The 7658-nt window shown below is 47.2% G+C and overlaps 1 long non-coding RNA gene across 1 annotated transcript; it reads right to left on the bottom strand.

The window, feature by feature from the left end:
• Nucleotides 1-2055: 2055 nt before the first annotated feature.
• Nucleotides 2056-7296, bottom strand: LOC106149474. Its single transcript, XR_001235701.1, has 2 exons — nucleotides 7066-7296; nucleotides 2056-2935 (listed from the first exon to the last, which is right to left on the bottom strand). It is a non-coding gene; the product is annotated as an uncharacterized LOC106149474 (long non-coding RNA).
• Between the last annotated feature and the right edge of the window lie 362 nt (nucleotides 7297-7658).

Raw genomic sequence — 7658 nt, 5'->3', positions numbered from 1 at the left:
GGGGCATTTTTTCATATATTTATTTGCTGTTTGTATTTCTTCATCTAAGAAGTGTGTGTTCATCTCTGATGCCCATTTTTGGATTGGGTCTTTGAATTTGGAGGTCTGATTTTTTTAGTTCTTTGTGTATAAAGAGCCATATCTTATTCCGCAGGGCAGACTGCTCAAGAAGTTGTTTCAAGAACACTGTAGGGTACATTTGCATTGTGTTCTTCTTTTAAGAAATCAGTGTATTAATAGCACATTCCGAAGCAGTTACTTACATAAGTATTCTCTTTTAACTCTATTCCTGGAGAACCATCTTCTTTACTTGGAAAACATCACCTTTTTTATTTTATTTTTTTCTTGAGTACAAGCAATTCTGTGAACTGTTAGGAACCTCTAGGGTACAAATATGTACTGCGGGGTTTCTTAACATCCATAACAAGGTTGATGCCAAAATGATTAGTTTCCTTGTTAAACAAAACAAGAACAGGACACAGATTTGCTCATGGAACAACTTGAAAGAGTCCAAAAGGTTAAAGTTCCTCGATTAGTAGTCAGGCAATTTGAAGTGACTTTTAAGATATATAATTCCTGAAGGCCAGATAGAATCTTAACATTCTTGTGGGTTTAAAGGTGAAATATTTTAAAGGGTTGGGAATGAATTTATTCAAACAGTTTGTGAGAGAGAGGGGAGGGGCAGATGGAAAGTGCCACGTGGGAGGGGAACAGCGGGTGTGCACACACTCAGGCCTGAAGCACACGCGTGCACACACGCAGGCAGGCACACAGGCCTGCGCCTCACTGGACTGTGTTGCGCCCCCGCAGTGGACGGGGCCCCGTTCTGACAGCGTGAATAGGAACGCCCACCTGCTTTGTGTCTGAGACAGAGGAGAGAAGTGGATGGAGGCGCCTTGATTTCCAGGTATCACAGGGCAGTGCCACAGGGGTAGGACAAGACAGATTGACATGTGTGAAACCGGGGAGCTAGCGATCATCAGCCCAACACCCGCTAAGAACTGGAGCCGCCCGCACCTCCCACATCACTCAGCACTTGCAGAACGTCTGCCCCGGGTCCTCAGGCTCAGCCCACCCATGCCCTTGAGCTGTGGTAGAAACGCCCTCCTGGAGGGTCCTCTCAGCATCACGACTGCAGGAGCAGTCAGGCCAGAACTTTGTTTTTCTAAGCCCTTAAGGAAAGGAGGCTGCTACGGGTTCTCAGAACCCAGTGCCAGGAGCCAGCGTGGTGAGCACTTCTCCTCCCTGCTCGGGAGTTAGCATACCCATTTCTATCATGGGCAAACTGAGGCTTATCCTAGGTCATTCAGCTAAGACATGCCAGCAACATGACTTAAAATCACTTTTGCTTTTCTCCAACACTGGGATTCTATTACTACTATTATTATTAATATTACTATTATACCATGTACCACAGCTAATTCTAATCATAATGGCAAATACATATATATATAGGCATTTGCCATTATATATATGCCTATATATATATATATGAAATGTGGGTTATAAACCTTTGCTAACCGGTGGCAGGCATTTCTGACAAAATCTGGTTTTATGAAGCCCAGCTCTCAGTTTAATTCCTTCAGTCGCTCTGTGCGTACATTCTTTCCCTCCCTCTACTCTTGCCTCCCGGTTTATCTTTTCTTCCTTCCGATCTTAGGGAAAGCTTTCGCCCCCACTGCCTACTCTCCAGCCACCCACACCTTTGCTGTGGACCGCTCAGGCTTCTCTCCATCGGAGGTTAGGTACCTCACCCCGGCCCTCTGTCAGCCTGGGGCACTCACACTATCCTTTGGGGGAAGTCCTGTGCCAGCCGCGCTCCAGGTTAAAGACTGAGTATTCAAAATGTTGGGCTTTTCAGGAAGTTTGGCCCCTGGGCTGCCTCTCTTCAGCTGCTGTGGCCTTTCTGGACCTTCCTGTCCTGTAACAGCAGGAAGGCCAGATTTTCCATTCCTCCTATCCCTGTGAAGAGAAAGGGAAAGAGAAAGGGGAACATTTGGGTGGACGGATGAAGGCATAGACGCCTCCGTGTGTAGACTCCCATAAAGTTGTCGATGACAGAACACATGCTTTACTTTCCCCAGTTTAAGCCTCACATTGTCCAAAGGAGCACAAATGTGACCCAGGCTTCTTCACAGAGACGACTATTGTCGGGATAGCAGGGTAGAATGGAGGTCATCGTGCCAGGACAGTCAGGCAGCAGAAGGGAGAAAACACCCAGGCTCACTGTCTGCTGGGGTGGCCTGGGGCAGGTGGTGCTGGTCGCTGGCCTCCTCTGGGGCTCACAGAGGCCCTTTTGGTCCAAAGTCTGACAGAAATTAAGGTGAAACAAATGCCCGAGCCATGAGGCAGATGGGCTGAGGCCCTGGGAAGCCCACCCAGCCATTCTTACCCGGGACGACTGGAATGGTACTTGCAAATCAACTAGGAGGACCTCAGGGATGGGGCGAAAGGACGTCGTCAGAGAGCAGGCATATTTATGTGGGTGTGAAACATGTGCTATTCACATCCACATTCAATGGCTGTGAGTCGAGATATCCCACCTGGGTCAGCGCTGTCTCCTCCTGGAACCTCTGTCTGACTCTTCCTGGCCAGGTCTCCAGGGCAGCTTGTTTCTTCCTCCTTCAGCTGTCACTCAGCAGACCCAGCGCTCATTTCCTGGGCCCACTGTCTCAGTTCAACCATCCGTCTCTCCACCAGCCTGTCAGCTCCTGGATGGTGAGGATGATGTCTTGTCTCCACACCACCAGCACTCCGTATAGGGTCTGGCAAACAGGACACCTCCTAGAACTGGGGCTGAATTAGGAGCAAGGCTTCTGAAGGCTTTGGGATGATGGATGCAGGGCAGGCAGCGGTTTGTGCTCAGGGCTGGGAGATCTGACTTCCTCCTATCAGACTGTAGGAACTGTGGGCTCTGAGGCCTAAGTTCCCCCACCTGTAAAGTGGAAATGTGATGGGTGAGGTAGAAGAAATAGGTAGGAGGGAGACAAGGAAAATTATAATTTTATCAATGTACTTTTAGGAAAAACTGCAGCTTCATGATGCAGAAGTTATCTAAAGTTACAATGGCCTTTTCCTTTCCATGACAATCACTCCAAAACAGAAAAAATTCTTCAGCATGTAAACTGAACTCAGAGACTTCTGGGAAGATGACGGAGTGGTGAACAGCAAGAAAACAGCCTCTCTGAGATTTGGAGTCCAGACACTGGAATACAGCAACATAAGGAAGAGAAGGAGGAGGAAAGTGGGTCCCCAGGACCCAGAAAGGATCTGAAGCAAGAATTGAGGCCACGGGGAGAGCAAAGAGAGAGACCTCAATGCAGAAGAAGGAGGTGGTCGGCAGCGCCTTCAGCCGGAGCCCTGGCCCACTGTGTGGGGGGTGGTTTGAACCTGCAGGTGCACAGTGACTACTGGTGACCCCGGAGGTCTCCATGGAGAAATGCACCAGTGGAGCAGAGCAGTGGACACAGCGGACTGCAGTGGCTGGGGAGTTATTCAGATTCAGACGTCCCCCAGGAGAGGGCGGTTGGCTAGTCACCATCTTGGAGAGAGGCCAAGTGATCTTGGAACTCAGAGCAGCTGTGGGCTGGCTCCCTCTAGTTGTTCCCAGTGTCAAGGCGAGGCAGAAATGAGGTCAAGTCAGCAAGAGTCTCGGGGATCAGTGCAGGCTGCAAAAAGTATTGGGTTCCAGACTCACAGCCAGAAACCAGCCTGAACTTCGGAGGAAGTAAATGTGCTGACTTGCTAGGATTATCTACTACCCCACTGTAAATGCATGGCTGGCTTGCTGGGATTAATCACCTCAGATCTGTGCTCTGTATGCCCACTCTAACAGTGACAGCAAAGACGAGCCTGGAAGTGGACATTTTTTCCTTCTTTTCTTTTTCTTTTCTCATTTGTTCTTTTATTTTTTTCTTGATTGTTTGTTCGTGTTTTTATGTAAGTGTGAACATTGTTTCTAATTTTTTGTGGTTGTTGTTCTGTTCTTGTTTTTATTTCTTCCTTCTCTCTTTCCCTCTGTCTTATTCACTAGTGCCCCACAATCTGTGTGCCCTTCCTTTGTTCTCCAACCTTCCCTCCTTCCTATTATGCTACTTCTATTTTTCTATTTCCCCCAACCCCTGTTTAATTTTCTCCCCTGAGGGTAAAATTACCACATTGAGGGCATATTTACTGTATGCAATTTTCTGGTTCATTTTAGCTTTTGTTATATAACTGCAAATCTAGTCCACATGGTTAAAGGCTGCAAAGCAATAGTTACTATGGTTTGTCATTTTCTAGGCTGTGTTTGATGCTATTGTTATTGCTGATTATACTACTGAAACCTGCCAACAATACAAACAGTCAATGAATCAAAGAGTTGGTTCTTTGAAAGATTAAATAAAATTAACAAACCCTTAGCAACCTTATCAAAAAAAGGAAAGAAAAGACATCCATGCAAACAGGAATGAAGAGGGTGAAACTGGAACACATCCTGAAGAAATTCAGAAGTTCATCAATACTTGAACTAAGTACTGATGATCTTCTGAACTCTGATAAGAGTGATCACCTCTACTCTAATAAGATGGAGAACACAGAAGACATGGGCAGATTCCTAGATATATATGAATTACTAAAGCCAAATTAAGAAGATATAAAAATTCTCAATAAGTCAGTATCAATCAATGAAACTGAAGATGTAATAAAAAACCTAGCAAAAAGAAAAGCCCAGACCCTGCAGATTCATTGCTGAGTTGTCTGAGTAATTTATAGAAGACCAAATGCTGCTACTTTTCAAACCCTTTACTGAAACTGAAAGAGAAACAATATTTCCAAGTTTATTCTGGAAATCAAGCATTACCCTGATATCAAAGAGAAGGATCCAACCAAAAAAGAGGACTACAGGCCAGTCCTCCTAATGAACATAGATGCAGAAGTCCTCAATGAGATACTGGTGAACAGAATGCAGGAGATCATCAAGAAGATCACACACCAGGACCAAATAGGTTTCATCCCAGGGATGCAGGGATGGCTCAATAAGTATAATATACCATATTAACAGAGCCAAGGACAAAAACTATATTACCAATTCAAAAGTTGCAGAAAAAGCATTTGAGACAGTCCAAGATCCATTCATGATAAAAACCCTACAGAAAATTGGAATAGACTGTCCTTATTTCAATCTGATGGAAGCATGTATGACAAACCAGTAGTCAACATCATACTAAGTGGACAAAAACTCAAAGCCTTTACTTTAAAATGAGGAACAACACAACAGTGCTTACTGTCACCACTCTTATTTCATATAGTTCTGGAAGCATTAGCCAGTGCAGTTAGACAAGAATAAGAAATAAAAGAAATAAAGATAGGAAAGGAAGAAATTAAATTATTATTATCTTCAGATGACATGATACTGTACACAGAAGACTCCCAAAACTCCACTAAAAAACTAGAAGATTTATACCAAACTCAGTAGCATAGCTGGACACAAAGTTAATACTCCAAAATCAATAGCATTCCTGTACACAAATAACAAACTCACTGAGAGAGAAATTAGGGAAATAACATCTTTCACAATAGCATCCAAAATCTTTCAAGATTCCAAAATCTTGAACTACCTAGGAATCAATCTAACAAAGGACACCTCTTGATGAAAAATTAGTAACAGCAAATAAACATATGAAAAACTGTTTAACATCACTGGTCATTTGAGAGATGAAAATTAAAACAATATTGAGATTCCATCTCATTCCAGAAGAATGGTTATTATCAAGAAATGAACCAATAATGTATGCTGGCGTGGCTGTGGAGGAAAAGGAACCCTTCTCCACTGTTGGTGGGAATGCAGACTCATGCAACCACTGTGGAAATTAGTGTGGAGATGCCTCAAAAATCTAAAACTAGAGGTTCCATTTGACCCAGGTATTCTCCTTCTTGGTGTCTTCCCAGAAGGATTAAAAGCATCCTACCACAGTGATATATTTGCACCCATGTTTATAGTGGTACAGCTTGTACTAGCTAAATTTCAGAAACAGCCCAAATGCCCATCAACTGATGAATGGATAAAGAAGATGTGGATTTTTTTTTCATACAACAGAATACTACTCTGCCATAAAGAAGGATAAGCTTGAGACATGTCTAGCTAAATGGATGCACCTTGAGGGGATACTCTTAAGTAAAATAAGTTGGACACACCTGTTTAAATACTACATAGTTTCTCTGGTGTGAGAAACCAAAAGTGCAAATAAGGATCAAAATGTATAACAGATATGGTGAAATGGGAAGAAAATGTGCAAATGAGAAGGGGAGCAAGGGAGCGGGGAGGGAAAGCTAGAAACGGACAAGGAAAAAAGAAAGAAAAAAGTGGAAACAAAGCTTGCGCAGATAAGGAGGGGAAGAGGGTTTGAGGGAGCAAAAGGGAGTGGGGGGAAAAAGAAGCAAGACACTCATGCACAGGTACAAATCCCCTACAATGAATGGCACCAAAATGTACCAATAAGAAATAATCAGCTTGAAAAACCTGGGCTCCTTCTGCTCCCCATCAATTCAGCCTGCGGGTTTCCCTCCACCCCGGTCCCATGCCCCAGGAGACAGCGCCATTGCGTAGACTGCACGCCCCACTCTTCAAAGGCGCGGAAAAGGCTTGCGTTCTCACCCAGCCCGGCACGTGCAGCCTGACTGACGAGGAATACACACCCGGGCGGCGGCGTGGGAGCTCGGGCAGGCTTTCGGTCACACCCAGCTCGCCCGTCTGGAGGAGGCGCGCCCGCAGGACCGCAGAGGGCCCGCGCTTGCCCGCGTCCGCCGCTTCCAGTGCGGCCGGACTAGCCCTCCGGTGCCTCCTCCCGCGGCCACGTGCGCGGCAAGCCACACCCTGGCCCGTGGCTGGGGCGCGGTGGCCCCACGTCCTGCCTGGACGCCCCGGGCAGCGGGCATCCGCCTCTCCCCCGCGGAGGACTGAGCGCGGTAGCGGAGAACGAGGCGCGGCGCAGCCACGCGGCAGGCAGGCCACGAACAACAGCTAATCTCAGCGCAGCGGCGGGGAGATTCTCTGAGCCGAAACGCGGGCTGCGGTTGGGTCCGCACCTCTGCCACCGACCGGGCCTCGGGGCCGAGGGCCGCTCCTCCGCGCGCCCGGCGTCCCTGGAAGCTCGCTCTGTCGTCCGCGTCCGCTGCTGCGCCGGGAGCAGGGCTGAGGGCGTGGGGTGGGAGGCCCTCCCGCTCCGCCCGCACGGCCTGGCTGCCGGCTTCGGGAGGAGGCGAGGAAAGGGGCAGCGCCGATTACTTCCTCAGCGCTTCTGAATCTCTAAGCGGTTCTCAAAAGTCACATCCTCCCTGAAAGGGACTGCGGGCTCCCGCTTCCGCTCACCCCTCTTTTTCTTATTACCCCATTGGCTCTTACGTGACTTTTATGAGCTGGGGGGACCCTCCTTCTTACGGAGCTGAGGTTCCGGGGAGTCTGGCGAATGCCCGAGTTGGCCCTGAGAGGAGCGGTGTGTGCACTGCAGGCCCTGTAGAGCTTGAGACCTTTGACAGTGACATCTGTGTTCTCTTCTGCTGCACATTTTGAGAATGCAAAGAATAATGCCCCTCTTTAAACGCAGTGCGGCAGAGACCGATGCTTTGCTCACTTTCTCCTTCTGACTTGGTAGTAAAGCGCCGATCCTTTTAGTAGTCAC

The sequence above is a fragment of the Chinchilla lanigera genome, unplaced genomic scaffold, assembly GCF_000276665.1.
Source record: "Chinchilla lanigera isolate Chin_1 unplaced genomic scaffold, ChiLan1.0 scaffold00046, whole genome shotgun sequence".
NCBI classification, from domain to species: domain Eukaryota; kingdom Metazoa; phylum Chordata; class Mammalia; order Rodentia; family Chinchillidae; genus Chinchilla; species Chinchilla lanigera.
This window is presented reverse-complemented; position numbering and strand designations above follow the sequence as displayed.